General features: G+C 45.8%; 1 protein-coding gene across 2 annotated transcripts in view; it reads left to right on the forward strand.

The window, feature by feature from the left end:
• Flvcr2 (FLVCR choline and putative heme transporter 2) overlaps positions 1 to 17,574 on the forward strand; it is a 61,321-nt gene that overhangs the window by 12,753 nt on the left and 30,994 nt on the right. The window lies entirely within an intron of this gene.

The following is a 17,574-nucleotide window of genomic DNA, read 5'->3' on the forward strand; positions in this document are numbered from 1 at the left end:
TATCTGATGCAAAACACAAAGGAGTTTATTGATAACAAGCAAGCCTGGGCTTGGTCCGTGTCCAACACTCCGACACAGCGGGTGGAGGACAGCGCTGAGCTCTCAGGGTGAGGGGTTTTAAAGGGAAAAACCACAAGCAGGGTGGTACACGCCTTGGCATCGTATGGTTGGGTGAGGGTGTGTAACCTTTGAATTTACTGGCTGGGGGTTACAGTTATCATTTTTGGGCAGGCCTGGACAAGTCCCAGGCTCTGTCCTTGAGCTGCCATGGGGGCTGGCTGGCCTCGCACGTTCACACTGACCCCTGCATGTAGCTCTAAGTTGGTGAGGGGTCCCGGACAGTAAACAACTGGCTGAACCTTGAGCAGTCAGAGTACGCGCAGAAAGGGAGCCACTGCAAGGACTATGTCTTTTGTTCATGGCCCTCCCTGAAACTGCTTGCTCAAGTCTCAGGAAACTGAAATTGAGCCCTGATCTCTGAGAGAAGACTGTCATGGTGTCTCTTTGGTCCTTTCAATAGTGCCGCTCCCTAGGAGTTTATGGGGGCCAATTACATCCAAACCACCACAGACTCTTTAAGAACAACGAAAAGGTATTTCTGTCATTCAGATCATGCCAGAGAGTTCTGGAGCTCTGAGCTAGGAACTGGGGCAAAGGGCAAATAATGTGTAAGTAAAGTTTGTATTATGTTACAGATACATAGACTAGTAAAAAACAAACAAACAAACAAACAAACAGAGTTAGGAAGGCAGTTGCTAAGGAGCTGGGAGGAAGGGCAATGGGAAGCATTTAATGGGGCTGTTTCAGTTTGAGAAGATGAGCTGGATCATATGACTGTTTACTATTGTGCAATAAAACCAGTGCTTGGTGTAATGGAACTGGTCCACCTGCTCAAAATGGTTAGAATACCTTTTCCCCCTTGATGTTGGAGATGGAATTCAGGGCCTCCTGCATCTGCTGTTGAGCTAAGCCCTCACCCAAAATATTAAAAATTGAAACTGCCAGGGGAAAAATATTCTTTTCCAGCTGAAAACCTTTCTAGGTAACTTGAGGATTTGTTTTTTTTTGTGTGTGTGTTTTGTTTTGTTTTTTTGAGACAAGATTTCTCTGGGTAGCCCTGGCTGTCCTGGAACTAGCTCTGTAGACCAGGCTGGCCTCGAACTTACAGAGATCTGTCTGCCTCTGCCTCTGAAGTGCTGGGATTACAGGCATGCACCACACCACTATGCAGGCTCTTTCTGTAAGCTCTTATTACTGAAATAATTCAGAAATGGACTCAGAAGGAAGCTTGAGGACGTTATCAGTTTTAGAGGGTTGTTTGTTTGTTTGTTTGTTTGTTTGTTTGTTTGTTTTAAAGAACAGCAAAGTGCACATCTCAGAATAGGGAATGGAGAGGTGGGGAAGAGGAGGAGAGAAAAGGTACCCTGTCCTTTGTAATGGAGGCCGGCAAGCGGTAGGGTCAGGGTAGAGTGTCGGAGGATGAGTGAGAAGACCCAGAGCACCGGAGAAAGCATGCTCAGGCTTTGGGTTGACATCCAGATGAAAGAGACAGAAAAGAAGGGAAAGGGAAAGTTAGGCTCCTCCGAGTTGGGACTCAGAAGCAGACACACGGTATGGCAGGTACAGTGCTACCTGATGGACTCCAGGCTTCACTGAGGCGGGCTGCCACCAACACGGTCTCCTTAAAGGGATAATTAATCTTTCCTCACCTCAGTATGTTTTCAGATGAGTAGCGGGCAGGGTGAGTAACTCCTGGTGAGTAACAGGCTTGACGAGGCCAGCCCACTCACTCTTAAAAGGACACCGTAGTATGTAATTTAGAATATCAGGTCCCTACCCACTAGAGGTAGAGCTCAGATTCCAGGTTTTTTTGTTTATTTTGAGAGAGGGTTTCTCCATGTATGTAGCCCTAGCCATCCTGGAACTCACAGAGATCCGCCTGCCTCTGCCTCCTAAGTGCTGGGAATTAAAGGCATGTGCCACCACCTCCAGGCTCAGATTCCAGGTTTTTGACCTCTTTACCTTTGCCTCCATGGGCCTCCACTAAGCTCATCTACCTCCACACCCCCCAACCCCATATTTCAATTGAAAAGGGAGTCTTATCCAGAGAGGGGCAGGTAGAAGCCAAAGCCTCAAAGCTCTGGACTACTGTAACATCCCTGCCCTGAGGACCACAGCCCCTGGCCTTCATACTTCCGACCTTTGTTTCCTGGGGTTTTATGAAATGTCCCACTGTGCTGTTTCCATCCTTCCCTCTTATCACCAAGTGGGAAACTTGCCAAAGGGCCCCGACCTGATTGACAGGAACAGGGCTTTGGGCATAACAGTTGCCTGCCATTGGGTACATGACTTAACAGGATTTTACTTCCCCAAAGAAATCACGATGATGAATTAGTGAGCCTTGGAGGGTTCAAGTCACTGGAGGTGTCCATGCAAACCAAAGGGAACAAGAAACAGCTTATTCTGATCCAAATATGAGTGACCATGGCCCAAGGACACAGACTCAGGTCACCCTGAACAAGGCGTTCCACTGTGAAGGCTTTACAGAAGCTTTTATAGTCACAGAACAAGACAATCATAAATCGATGTATTTACGAGTCATTGATGGGGACATCAGGTCGGTTGGTTACAGCAAAACCTGGACACTTCAGATGTCATCTGGTGACATTCTTAGCTTTGGGGTTGATAGAAAGTAATGATATACTAAGCCAACACATTCCAAAGGATTACTATAAGTCAAAAGGATGTTTGCTCAGATACACAGCGGCTGTTCAGGGGACTGTCTTTATAGCCCAGGATAATTTTGGCTCTTAAGGGAACTTAGTTTGCAGAGGAAAACATGATCATGCCTGACCTGTTTTCTCTATGGTTATAGAAGGAATATGCCTTCCCAGTGAGAGATCACTCTGCAACTTAGAGATTAATAAAGGAAAAAGCTCTTTAATCGTGTGTCACCGGTTCTGGCTAATGTACAAAAGGGAGCCAGCCTCGAACAGATAATTTTACTAACTTTGTATCCTAACCATAGGCTTATATATTTCATGTATGTCGCCATCCTTAAACTTCTTTTAGGTCCCAGCCCCAGGTTACACATTGAACAATTTAAACAAAAACAGGAGACCGCAAGTCTGGCCACTAAGGCAGATGGGAGAGTTACACAACAAAAATATTGTCAGATATGGGTCATCTTGCCCACCTGGCTGAAGCGTGAATTTCTTTCCTTTCTTTCGAGACAGGGTTTCTCTGTAGCTGTCCTAGAACTAGCTCTGTAGACCAGGCTGGCCTCGAACTCAGAGATCCTCCTGGCTGAATTGTGCAGTTTTGTAAGAAGAGATCTAGGGTTTTAATAGCACACTGTGTCTTAATGATGGCTATTGCTCTATGCTGCCTCCTTCAGCTACCCCTAAGAGATGAGGGGCATGTTCTCGGATGGAGAAATGGGTTCTTACCACCTGATGGCTGGGTGTCAGTCAGGGTTGTCTCTTTCATTATGGGAATGAAGCCTAAAGGCTGGTCAGTCCTGGTGAACAAACATTTAGAGAAGCCTTAATCTCTAAGAGGCCTGGTTAGTATATTATCTTCAAGATATTGTACCGTCTTTAGTGCAGCTCTTTACCCTATAACCAGACCCATAACTGCTGTGAGTCTCAGATTCCTGTATAAACTGGAGATAATACCGGCTGAGGCAAAAGACGTGGAGGAGAATTCAATGGGAAGCTGTGTAAAGAGCAGGTAGCTGGCTAGCAAATCTTAGATAGGAAATGCCGAAGAAAGAGACTGGGGATGTATCTCAGCAGTACTTAACGCTGCATGCACAAGGTCCTGGGTTCAATCCTGTGCGCTAAAATGCTAAAGGAAGATCTGTCCTCATTCTATTGCTCCCATCCTTCTGATCTAGATGAGTCTGGGGTGGGGGGTGGGGAGGACAAGGCCTCAGTACTAGGCACAGTAGATGCAAGCAGACAGACAGCTTTTCTGAGAAGCTAAAGTTTGAGTTGATTCTTTTTCTAAATTTTTTTTTTTTTTTTATGTGCCTTGGTGTTTTGCCACGGGCTTCAGGTCTTCTGGTACTGGAGTTACAGACAGTTGGGAGCTGCAATATGGATTCTGGGTATCGAACCCAGGTCCTCTGGAAGAGCAGTCAGTGCTCTTAACCGCTGAGCCATCTCTCCAGCTCCTTGAACTGATTCTTAAGAGGAAACAATTGTTTTTAAATTGTGTGTGTTTGTGTGTGTGCGCGCGCGGATGTAAATGCAGGTGCTTGTGGGGGTCCAGAAGAGGGGTCAGATTCCCTGGAGCTAGTCACAGATGGTTGTGAGTTTCCTGATGTGGGTGCAGGGAACCCAACTCAGGTCCTCTGCAAGAACAGCAAGCGCTCTTAACTGCCAAACTGGAGCTGATTCTTAATGAGCAAAGTGGCCAAGAGCTGGATCAGAAGGAAGGCTGAGCCATCCCAGAAAGCTTCTTAGCAGTGTCCCCATGTCCTCACAGCGCTTCTGAAGTTACAAGCAGAGTGAGGTGCAAAGACAAAGTGTCCTTTTCCCAGACCATGGTGATAAGAACTCTTTGTGATGTGATTTTGGAGTCTCTGGGATGACACAGATACCGGGTCACCCCCTATGCCACATGACAGACTGCAGCCTCCCTCACAAACCCGAGAGTCTGCCGAAGGGAGGCTTCCAGGCTTATCAGATGCACACAGCTACTTTCTGTTGCCCGACTCTTGATCTGTTTCTGGACGTGCTTCCAGCAGATGACCTTCCCTGGATGTAACTGCCCCCATCTACCCACGTCGGTCAGCACTGGGCAGATTGCAGGGTGAAGGGTACAATCCCTTCAGGAGTGATAAGGAACCATGAGGTCCAGGTGAAAGCTGCCGCTTCCTCTTTATTCTCTGTCTCCCATCTTCTTGCTTAGCACCATCCCCCAAACTTAGAAGAAGAGCATCTTTCTTTCCTTAATCCTGTGGAACGAGTCCCCACCCCCTTTTCTTTGGTGAATCGTTCAGCAGCGAAGGGTATGGGGGCTACAGATTCCGGTGGTCCAGCTTTCTGAACTCAGCTTCTCTCCACTCACAGTAGAAGATGCAGCCTGGCCAAGCAGGCAGAGACGACAGCAGCAGGCTGACTGCTTGTAGAGAGGGATGGGTGGATGTGGGTTGGGTTTTTACTTCCTTACCAACTTCTGAGGATTAGACAGTATATCAGAACCTTAGGATGGCGCAATGTTTGGCTTCCGCCGGATTCCGTCTGGAGAAAGACAGAAGGTGAATGTCAGGTGGGGGCTGGGAGACGCAAGGCGAGCCCTGCTCCCAGGAGCCTGAGGAGTGCTCAGGGACGACATCTTATTAAAGCCGGATCCCTGAGCATGCCGTAGAGGATTTCAGGATGAGTCGGAGGAAAACAAAGCAAGCTCAGAGAGTATTTAGAATCCTGGCAGTAGTGCGGCTGAGGCAGGAAGATCATGGCATGTTTGAGGTGAGCCTAGACTGCAGAGTGAATTCCAGGTCAGTCTGGGCTCTAGATGAGGCCCTGTCTAAAAATGAAGAGGAAACAGAGGCACCTAAGAAGAGGACAGAATAAACTGTAGGGCGTGAGCAGCGCTGAGACAGCCGTGGTTAGCAGGCCCTTTATTTCTATTGGAGATGTTTGTTTGAGGATAGTGGCTGCCCACTGAGCAATCCAGACCTCCTCAGACCTTTGTCCTGGGCATGTTTACAGAGCAGGATTGAGTGTTTGTTCTGAAGAGCTTGGAGGCGGGCTTGCCAGCAGTTGAGAATTAATTACCTTGCAGTTTCCTTCCGGGGACATAGAGATCAAGCCTCTCTAAAGGGTGGCCCGTGAGCATCTAAGACCAGAACTACCTTGGGGTTTGTTAGAAGCAGATTATAGGTACAAGAGGAGACCCAAGGAATTGGCCATCTGGGGCAGAAGCCAGGAATCTGTCATTTTGGTCCTCTCCAGGAAATAGATACAACGTGAACTTTATAAGCCAGGGAAGCCAGGGCCAGCTCTGCCAGCAGCTGAATTTGAGGGCCCCAGCAGGACACCTGTCCTCTCTGGGCATCAGTTTCATTATCTGGAGCAGGAATGCTAGACTCCGAGTTGTGAATGAGGCAATATCTGTGGAAACTCCTGGAACCAAATACATCCTTGATAAACGCTGTCCCCATCACCATTCATCTCTGTCCCTAACCTCCCTTCCACGGACTTCCTTCTACTGTCTGGCTTGAATTGCTCAGAAAAATCTCAGCTACTTTCCCAGAAACCCTTGTGGATAGTTCCTTCTCTCTGGGGTCAGAAGTTGGGATGCTGAGAGCAGAAGTTAGCAAGGGAACCTGCCCCCCCCCCACTCCCGCTCACTATCTGTGTGGGGTGTGTGAGAGAGGATGGGGTCGGTGTGTCACCCATCTAGACAGAGCTCTGCCTCATAGCAGCTGGAGCTCAGGGTCTGGGGTCTGAAGAAGCTATGCCTAGCTGATACTGGAGGGACGGAGGACACAGGGGAGGTAGGAAGGATGACCGCTCTCCATGCGCGGCTCTTCTCTGCCGGTCACCGGTGCTCTGCCATCCGAGGGTGCTGCTTCTTGTTCTGCTCCTCAGTGCAGAAAGAACATTTGGGGCATTGTTTGAGACAACCATGTAACAACAAGGCCCGAGGAGGGATGTAGGCTGGTGTGTGTGTGTGTGTGTGTGTGTGTGTGTGTGTGTGTGTCCGTGTGCGCACTCGAGTTTATGTGTAGTAGCAGAAACCCACCCCCACCTTGAGAAAATCCCTTCTATCATTTTCTCAATTTCTAAAGCCTTTGAAGTGGGTCCTGGAAGAGCCACAGGTGGTCAAGTCCCTGGGCCTCCAGGAAGGTGGGGCTGGGATGGGGTGGGGCCTGGGAAGACTCAGGGCTCTATGGTTCTCCAGTGCACTTCCTCTCCTCCAACCAGCCACCACATCTTGCAGTCCTTTGTTTCTAAGTCTGCTCCATCCTGCCTCAGCCCCAGGAGACATCCTGACTGCCTGCCATGTGGCACTGGGACAGGCCTCTTAACACCTTGCTTTTTTCCTGTGGCCTAAGGAGGACTTCATTCCTTGCTGATGTTTGCTTCTTTGAAGCTTCTTTGAAGACTTGTGGGGGAAATACATATTATGTCCCAGGGTCTGGAAGACTCGGAGAACCTCTGGAGGACGCTAGCATTGTCTCCTCCCCAAACCGAACTCTGATTGACTTCGTGGAGAGCATGTGGATAAGAGGCCCACAGCTAATGTTATCTGTGTTCAATAATCCATCATGCTGCAGATCAGCATAGCATGTTCTGCACTTGGGATTATCAGGAGTCTAACCTGTGCCTTCCTGGGATCTGCTGCTTGGTGCCTCACTGAAGTTGAGCAGGTTCCTTGGGAAGGGCACATGCCTGGGAAAGGAATCTCAGAGGTCTTGATGTCGAACTTGGCCCTGATTTGACCCTGTGACTTTAGCACGTTGTTTAAATTCCATTATGAAACGGAAGCTGGGCCTTCCTGGGGCTCTGCTGCCACATCTGGATATTGGACCACCTGCTGTGGGTTTCACCGGGTTATCTGAGGCCTAGAGAATATTCGGGATGTGAAGATGTCTTAAAAATAATAAAATATTCTGCAGGTGTTGACTTTGGGTGCTCTTTCTCGAACCCAAACAAACAAACAAAAGTTAAAGACTCCAGGCTTGCCCTTTGACAGGAAAGAAAAGAGTTTTCTTGTACATACTTCATGCCTTGTTTGTCTTGTGAAGTACAAGCTTGGACTGGAGGCTATGCCCTCCGTTTGGCGGGCTCAGCACTCTAGTCTTTAGGTTCAGCTTGTCCCAAGTGAATTCTGATCATTTTGGTTGAGGGAACCTCTCGGAGCTTCTGGGTTCCTGAGAGGAGGCGGCCCTTGATCCTTGCTGGCTGGGCACTCTGAAGTCCTTGAGAGCATCCTGGTGCCTTTGGATGCTAGGAAGGTCACAGATGGCCGCAGAGGGCTGGCTGTCGGAGAGTAGCAAGAGGTTGTGCCTAGCATGGTTCTTCCATCCTCTGTGAGAGATACAAAGCTCAACCCAGAACTGACTTAGTTCCCACCCTCAGAATATGGAGCTTGGTAGGGACAAGTTCCTCCTGGGAATGAATGGGGCTGGTGGGGCTGGACAACTCTAGTGAAGTCTGAGCTGTTCGAAGGTGCTGTCTCCAAGTGTTGGGGGGTATCCACCAGAGAAGACTGCTCAGACGTTTGTTTAAGCCAACAGAAAGTCTTTGTCAGCCAGTGGCAGCTACACTGGGTGTTGGGATCCCAGTGTAGCCCTGAGCCCTTCTCAGGGTGTGCTTGTAAGCACAAAAGCCATGTCCTGGATTGACATACTTCAGTTAACAGGAACAGTTAGTCAGACACAGAACTACACAGAAGCCAGAAAGCAAGGTTAGTACATTTAGAGACTTTCCCAGAACTATGGATTTCGATGGATTGGGTCTTTGTTTTCAGTTTTGGCTGGTGGTGCTGCCTGCATACTGAATTTTATGGCCATACTTCCATCATGGAGTCAGCTGTGCTAAGGTCTGGGGCCCTGTTAACATGGCAGGTCTCTTTCCTCCATTGTCGGCCCTGGGTATGGCTTGTTGTGTATTCTTATGCTATCCGGAATTCCATGTGCTACCTCTCATCTTGGCCAGACCTCTACTTATTCAATTGATCCCCACAGCCTTGAGGATCCCTCCTCTCTTGTTTGTACAAATTCTACCTGCTGTTCCCGTGTCTTCCCATTTGACAGCAGGCCAAGTGACAAATGAAAGCCAGTGGATGCAGACCACTGTCCCCTTGGCCTACCGTGTGATTTTTAGGAGATAAGGCAGCATAGTCATTTTTTTATTTCTTGAACAACCGTTAAGTGTCTACTGCATGCCAAGCCATCTGTGCATTGGGGATGCCGTGTGAAGAACAGGCAGGCCTCTGCACCTGTGGGGTTGACATTGAAGTGAGGACAGATTGTCACAAGCTTCTGACCTTGTGACACTGCTATAGAATTACAAAAAAAAAAAAAAAAAAAAAAAAGATCTCATAATGTTTTAAGTAAGTTTGTGATTTCATGTTGGGCCTCATCCATAGCTATTTTGGTACATGTGGACCATGAGCCTGCTCAGAACTAGTTAGAGGGACCAGTGATAAAAATGTTGGGTTGAATAAGAAGGAAGGGAGATGATTTCAGTCCTGAACACTGGGATATGTTTTGAGGTATGGTGGCCCCTGGATAACTCCTCAAATTACAAGGTTATATTGCTACTGCTGCTCTCTTGGGGTAGTGATGGACATGCATGGCTAATAGTTTTCCTGGTATAAGGTTTAGGTTTCTTTTTCTTTCCAGATTTCTCTCTGGGTTCATAAGGCAGAGTAGGTCAGCTTCCTAGAAAAAAGCTCTGTGAGGCCCACCCTAGCTATTTCTTGAGGTTATGCACTTTAGGAAGAAGAACCGAGTCTTGTTCGAGGTAATCAGTAAAGCAGCAGGTCTGAGGTTAACTACTGCAAATTGACATTGAAAGTTATCGCCATGCAGATCAAGATAGCCACTGATAATCTGAATCCAATCCCTGATCCCTGGGACCCACATAGTGGAAGGAGAGAACCTCCCAAAAGTTGCCTTCTGACTATACATGCACTGTGGCATACACACACACACACACAGAGAGAGAGAGAGAGAGAGAGAGAGAGAGAGAGAGAGAGAGAGAGAGAGAGAGAGAGAGAGAGAGAGAGAATGCTAAAAATACAAACAAACCCAAAGCATTTACATTTAAAGGAAAGAAAGGGATGGCTAAGAAAGTCTGTTTAGGCTTAGAAAGCTGGAAAGATAATCAAGATTGGCCGCCACTTGGACACTGTGTTTTAGATTGACAGTGTCATGGGCAAAGGTAACAGTTTCTCTCTTTTGGGCCAATTTGTCTGTCAAAGGGCAGGACATAGTAAAGTTGAGTGGACAGACACACAGGATGAAGTCTCTAGACACACCAAAGTAGAACTTTGCCCCTTTGTCTCTTCAAATGTGAAAAAATCCAGAGTGAGGTTTGCATGCTGCAATCCTGGCTGACTGGTTGGTTCCAAAAAACACCCACTCATGTCTCCTCCTCCCTGAGTGAAAGGAAGTTCTGTGAGGCTGTGTCAGCTGGTAGTCACCAGGGTCATCCAGAGAGACCAGCGAGCATGCAGCCAGCAGTAATTTGTGCGCTTGTGAAAGAGGAGCCCTTGCTTCACTCTCTGGAGAACTGGATCCACCCCACCCTCTGCAGAACTTACCACAAGAACAATGTCATTACCCAGCTGTCACAAGAAGAGATGTGTATAACAGGAGGTTTCGGAGTTGGGGATTACTAAAAGCAGGCATAAGTACCAGATTTGGATTTTAAAAAAATGGAATAAAAAGCTTTTGGTCATCGTCATTTCCACCCTAGTTTTATTTCTGTGACTGTGATAAAACACCCTGACAAAAAGAGAAAAAAAAAACCTCAGAGAAGAAAGGGTTTATTTGGCTCACAATTCCAGGTCATAGCCCACCATTGCAGGAAAGGCCAGGTGGGACCTTGTAGCAGCTAGTCACATCACATCCAAGAGCAGAGGAAATAAATGCATTCGTGCCGCACACTCAGCTTGCTTCCTCTGCTCTTACGCAACCCAGGGCCTAACACTTTGGTAATGATACTGCCCACGTTAGGCTGGGTCTTCTTACCTCAATTAAGGCAGTCAAGACAGTCCCCCACAGACACGCCCATTGGTCAACCTGATCTAGACAGTCCCCCATTGAGACTCTTCCCGCCAGGTAATTCTAGGTTCTGTCAAATTGAATATTAGAACTAACCATTGCAACTTCTCTAATGTTTCGTTCATTTCTTTAGTGTGTGTTTAGTGAGGAGGGGCCATACAAGGAAAATGACAGTCAATGTTCTTGTCTTCAACATGCTAACAAAGAAGCTAAACAAATCTAAATATTCTATAAGAAAACAATCCTGCTGTTTGTGGTGGTGCATGCTGGTAAACAATGCCGAAGAAGATGAGGCAGGAGGATCAAGAGTTTGAGGCAAGCCTAGACTACATATTTAGTGGGCTGGGAGATTGCTCAGTACAGGGCTCTAAATCTAGTACCTAGAACCCATGTCAAAAAAAATCTGGGTACACTGACATGCATATGTAATCCTAGGCCTGAGGAGGCAGAGACAAGTGCATCCCTGGGACTCACTGGCCTGACAGCCTGACCTTCTCAAGGAGCTCAAGGTCAATGACAACCCTACTTTAAAATAACAAAAACAAGACAGCTGGGGCCAGGTGGTGGTGGTGCACGCCTTTAGTCCCAGCACTCGGGAGACAGAGGCAAGTGGATCTCAGTGAGTTCGAGGCCAGCCTGGTCTACAGAGTGAGTTCCAGTTTAGCCAGGGCTACATGGTGAGACGCTATCTCAAAACAACAACAAACCCAAAACTGAAAAACTTAGGGAGCATGATGAAATAGTTTAATGGGTAAAGACTCTTGCCTGAGTTTGATATCATGGAATGAGAGAACTGACTCTCACACATTTTCTTCTGAACTTCATGTGTGTATTGTGACAGACAGACACAGATACACACAGACACATAGGCACACACACATACACACACATGAATAAATTAATTTAAAATTAACAAACAAACACAAATGGATGGCATCTGAGGAGTGGCACCTAAGGATGTCTCTGGCCTCCACATGCAAGGCACATACAATATTTGTAGAACACCCACATGAACACAGGGCCTATGTGTGTGTGTGTGTGTGTGTGTGTGTGTGTGTGTGTGTGCATGCGTGTGTGTGCATCACTACATGATAAATAAAGCTGACTATGGCTGAAAATGACTCTTGCCATTGCTTCTCTAACAGCTCTAACTACAGACTAGAGCCTGTCAGCCAAAAGCAATGTCAAGTTTGGGGGGCATCATTGTTCTGTGGCATTTGTCTCTCCCATCAATGACTTTTGTGGGAGACCTACCCATGTCTCTGTGGGAGGCCTGCTCCCACTTTTTCCCCAGGGTACTCTTGAGGAGTGAGGAGTGAGAAATATTTAGATAGAAGGATAGAGGGGAGAGAAACAGATAGAAACACAGGATAGCTCCAGAGGGCCTGGATCATTATCCATTGGCCCCTTCTGTCTCTTCTAAAGGGCTTTTTAAAAAAATAGGAATGCCAAGAGGTGGAGCAAAAGACCTCCCCCTAGCACAGCCAAGTGCAGACCCTTTCCAATCACCTAGTAACCACATACATGGTCAAGCAACCTCTAATGCAGCTCTGCTGGGTAAAGCAAGCTCAGATCTCACTAGGAAACCTTTGTGGGCCTCCACAATTCCCACTTCTTGATATAATAAAGAACCCCGAAGACCCTCAGTTAGACTGTGCCTGTCTTAGGTTGTCATTGATTAATTTTACATACATATATTCAGGAAGCTATCAAGAAGAAAGTTGTCTGTCTTTGGCTACCAGTCTCTGGCAATAGGGGGTTCAGAGCCTAACTCAGCTCTGACGTAGGCAATCCCTAGGCTGCCGCACCTCCCAGTAAAGAGGTAGAGGATAATAAATATGAAAATATGAGATATCCTTTTTGGAATGTGTCTAAGATGACTACAGCAGTCTTAGCTGAACCAAGCCCTTTTCTGAATCAAAACTCTTTCCTAACAAATGTTCAATAAAATTTTCAAGGGACTATTTTGATTCCCAGGAGAAAACAGTCATTTCAAAACACTTCAAAGTATCCACTCAAGTAAACAAAAACTCATGCTAATTATAAAGACATTTTTAGCTGTTTAAGTAGCTACTATATAAATGTGTTCCTACCACAGCAATAGAATTTCTGTATAAACTAACTTGATTGTGGGAGGCCTACCCCTTTCTAAACAGAAACAGAGGAGGAGTGGAAACTTTTAGGAAGAGACAGAAAAGCTCCCCTAATTATGACACCTTCACTTAAGTTTTCCAGGGGCCATTAAGACCATAAAATTATATTTTGAGCTATCATAAAAAGTGTTCAAATATATCTGAAGTTAAAGAGTAATAAAAACTTCAAAATGCTTTTAATGTGATTGATTTGGTTTATCCTTTAAAAATTAATGTTACCTAATTTGTCCAGACTAGACAGATACTGATGGAATAATAAAAAAAATTCTAGTACATATTTACACTTTTTACAAACTTACATTCAACATTTACACTTTTTACATTTACAAGTAGCATGAATATCACTATACATATTTACACTTTTTACAAACTTATATTCAAAAGGAAACTCTATAGAACTATTTTGCAAACTTTAGCACATATCTAGAAGAGATTTCTTAACTTCACTATACATATTACAACTAACATGAATATCACTATACTTATTTATACTTTTTACAAACTTATATTCAAAAGGAAACTCTATAGAACTATTTTACCAACATTAGCACATATCTAGAAAAGATTTCTTAAAATAACTATATTATTCTTCCAACAAGACAGAGAGTAATTTTCCTTGGGCCTCTTTTGAAAAGTAGGAATAAGAATAAACTGTTAGTTTTCAAAGAATAGTGCTGCTGCTAAACAGTACTTTTTGCATTCCAGATCTTTTATAAAAATTCTATTGAGAGCTATCTCAGTTTACAGCAAGCCCAAAAAGGAAGAAAGGAGAATGAGGAGGAAAACCTCCTAAGGAACATTCTCTTTGAATTGCTTAGCTGGAAACTCCACAATAGTCAATTTTCCATCAGGGGAAGATAATTGTCTAAGTTGGAGTTGGGTTCCAGACCTGCAGCATTCAACAAGCTCCTGTGTAAGCTATTGCCCTGAAAGTTCAATGTTTGGCTGAGTAGCTTCACTGCTCTTAAGGTAGCTCTTCGTACCACACAGTTATGTTGTTTTTAGGGGGTTGTAACACTTGTTGTTAGTGGCTGTAACACTCAGTGCTAGTGGGCTGTAACACTCAGGACAATGTCACTCCCCCAAAGTCACCTTTCCCACTGGGCCCTCTCAGCCATTCAGGAACCAGCAGAAATGTGCTCAGCAGCAGACGGTTTCTGGCTAGGGCTGTCTCTTATCCCAAACTCATTACAGCTCCTCTGAGTGCCACAAAACAAATGTTGCTGAAACTTGCTTCCCCAATACAGCAGCACTTTGGGTTAGCATTCCTGAGAGATCTTGCCTCGGGGCAAGCATGGAATTACCATATTGAGCTGCTGTAAAGCTCTTAGAAAAAACTTTCTGTGCAGCTATTAGGAACCATCTTTCTTAAAGGAGCCTGCATTGGAACAGAATTGATGTGGCTCCAGGTTCCATTTCATTCCAGCTTTTCTGGAGAAATGTCAGCAGCTATGGTATTATTAGAGCTGACATTTCTTTGTTCTACACACCTCACCAAACTCAGGCAGCCATCAAGCTTCTGAGGGTGCAATTTCCCCCTTCTTAATGTTTTAAAGCTGCATCTTAAGATTGCCATGAGCTCTTTTAATGATGCCAGTGTTTTTCACGTGCATTTTAAGCACAACCTAAGTTTATTTGCCTGTACGTTTTTTTTCATACCTAAAACAATTTACCAGTGTATGAACCACTGTCCCTTGCTTTCTTAAGGTTTTTGTTTGTGTTTTTTGTTTTGTTTTGGTTTGGTTTGGCTTTTCGAGACAGGGTTTCTCTGTGTAGTTTTGGTGCCTGTCTCACTCTGTAGACCAGGCTAACCTCAAACTCACAGAGATCTGCCTGGCTCTGCCTCCTGAGTACTGGTATTAAAAGTGTGCTCCATCACTGCCTGACTCTTAAGGGTTTTAAAATGACTTGAAGAGCATCATTAGCATCTTAAGTGCCTCCTGACAGGCATCACCTGTTTCTCCTTTTCAGGAAGTGAAGCTATGCTTTCTAGCAGTGCTTGGGATAAAAATAGCATCTTTATCTGAAAAGGCAGAGTTTTGGGGTAGTGCAGTATTGGCAGTATTTCCCTTGGGCTTTTTGTTGTTCTATTATGGGGAACAAATTTGAAAGTTTTTGTCCCAGTCTGTCTGCCTTTTCTCTGGCCCTGCTTGCCTATGCTGCCTTGCTTTTACAAACTACATTTCCCAAGTTGCCTTTTGGGTCCAGGAGAAAACTCAGCTGTGGCCAATTGCGGCTGCTGCTTTGCCACAGGAGGTTTTTTTGTCTTCCCTAAGCTCATTACTGTTTGACAGATGTACCTTCCTAATCAGACTTTTAAGAGCTTTTTCAGAGAGATTTCCCCCCTCCCATAGATCTTCTACTTGTCCCTGCTTGTCCCCTCCCACAAGATGCAGAGTTCCTGATGCCTTGGCTGTGGCTCAGTTCCTCTGCTAACTGCTTTTCTGTTCTGGAGGTAGGGGCTTGTGTCCCTGTTCTGTATGGCCAAATTTTGCCTCAACTTTTCCTGTATTGCAGCTACTGCTAGGAACTCAGACTCTGCTTTTTTTCATTGCAAGGAGGATCCCAAAGCCTCCACTGCTTCCTCCACACCAGCAGTCCCTTTCTGGGTCCCATACTGCCTCTGCTGTGGCTCCACCCTGGGGGGAAGCTGCCCCTGCTCAGTTTTATGCCTACACTCTCTCAGGCATAGGCTCTGGCCACAGGGAATGGGAGATAGGACTAGCAGAGAGGATTTTCCATGATTTTTTCTAGGGCAATTACAGGTGATTTCTGATAGATGTTATTTCCAGGTGAATCTGATTTTGCCCTTACAGGAAGAAAAGAGATCTGAGAAGGAAAGACCAGAAAAGCTTCCAATTTTTGAGAGAAAGTTACTAGGTTTTTAAGTCTTTCAATTCCTCCCTTGTCTGCCTCAGAGAAAAATTTCCCCCTACCATTCAGGGCTTAAAGCTAAGCTGTCCACAGGACCAAAGCTTTCACAGGAGTCTTTTTCTGCCCATTTTCCTCAAGGTGTTTTTTCATGACTCCGATTCCCCCCCAGGAGTTTGCGTTCATAGTCCCAGGAGCACAGCTCCTCTGTCTTGTTGCTTTATTACCTTACCCTAAGTTTTTCTACACTATATTCCTATATTCTACCTTATCCTAAGTTTCTTCTTACACTATATTCCTACCTTACATTTTTCCTAGTTTTTAGACATAGAAAATAAGAGAGAGAGAGAAAAGAAAGAAACATAGATAGAGATACTTGTTGCAGCCTAACTTTTCACTTGGACATCTTTCAGCTGCTTTGCTTTCACTCCTGAAAATAGAATACCCCTGTCTTCATTATACTACAAAACTGGACATGCCCAACTGTTTCCTATGGGGCCCCCAAGTTCCCTTTTGCCAAGTCCCTGATCCCTGTTCCTGGTGCCATCTGTGGAGGGCCAACCCATTTCTCTGTGGGAGGCCCACTCCCACTTTTTCCCTGGGGTACTCTTGAGGAGGGAGGAGTGAAAAATATTTAGATAGAAGGATAGAGGGGAGAGAAACAGATAAAAAAAAAAACAAGATAGCCTCGGGAGGGCCTGGATCATTATCCACCAGCCCCTTCTGTCTCTTATAAAGGGCTTTTTATAGGAATGCCAAGGGGTGGAGCAAAAGACCTCCCCCTAGGACAGCCAAGTGCAAATTCTTTCCAATGACCTAGTAACCATGCACATGGTCAAGCAATCCTCTAATACAGCTCTGCTGGATAAAGCAAGCTCAGATCTCACTAGGAAACCTTTGTGGGCCTCCACAGGCTTTGGAATTAAATAGCAATAGGTTTGAATCTTAGCCATTAGAAACTGGGCAGCCAATTCCAAGGGTTTTTCTCATCTGTAAAAATCTAGTGATGGATGTTATTGAATTCGGGTGGTGGTGGTGGTGGTGAATATGAGGGCTTAAATAAAACAGCATGTGAAAAATTCTTCAGGGTGCTGTCCAGTACACAGTAGGTACTTAGCACATATTAAGTTCTTTCCTTCTTATTTGGTGTTTTGCATCTTCTCAGTCTTTACTGAGACAGTATCATAGCCCAGAACAGCCTGAAATTCACTATGTAGTTCCAATAAGCCTCTGACTCACAATCCTGCCTTAGTTGCCCAAGTGCTGGGACACAGACAGGCACATGCCACCACACTCAGTGCCTCCTTCTAGTCTGAATGAACAGTTAACTGCTGCTGCCACACTTAGCCAGATGGACATGAAGACCTAAGCTGGAAGTCCAGCTCCATCACTTACTGTCGAGGACACTGAGCAAGCTACATCAGTAAGGTTGGTTTCCTCAACCCCCTTTGGAATGGGGATCAATTCCACACCTGTCACCCAGTGCCATGGCTCATCATCCTTGTTATTATTGTCTTCTATAGGAATCAGTAACTGTGGGCTATTCTCACTTCCACAGCTGCTTCCCCCCACACACACACACATTCTGCTAACCTCGTGCCCTCCACCTCAAGGACCCAGGAAACCCAAGAATGGCCCCCGCAGTGTAAGCCACCAGCATAGTCCTAGCTCTGAGGACAAACCTGGTGACTGGGTGGAGCCCTAAGGAAGTCTGGATTTGACCAGCTGTGGCCTTGTTTCCGTGGCCCTCCCACACTTCAGCTCTGCCTTCAGAGCCACGAGTGATTTCCCATAATTCAG

The sequence above is a fragment of the Peromyscus eremicus genome, chromosome 14, assembly GCF_949786415.1.
Source record: "Peromyscus eremicus chromosome 14, PerEre_H2_v1, whole genome shotgun sequence".
Taxonomy (NCBI): Eukaryota; Metazoa; Chordata; class Mammalia; order Rodentia; family Cricetidae; genus Peromyscus; species Peromyscus eremicus.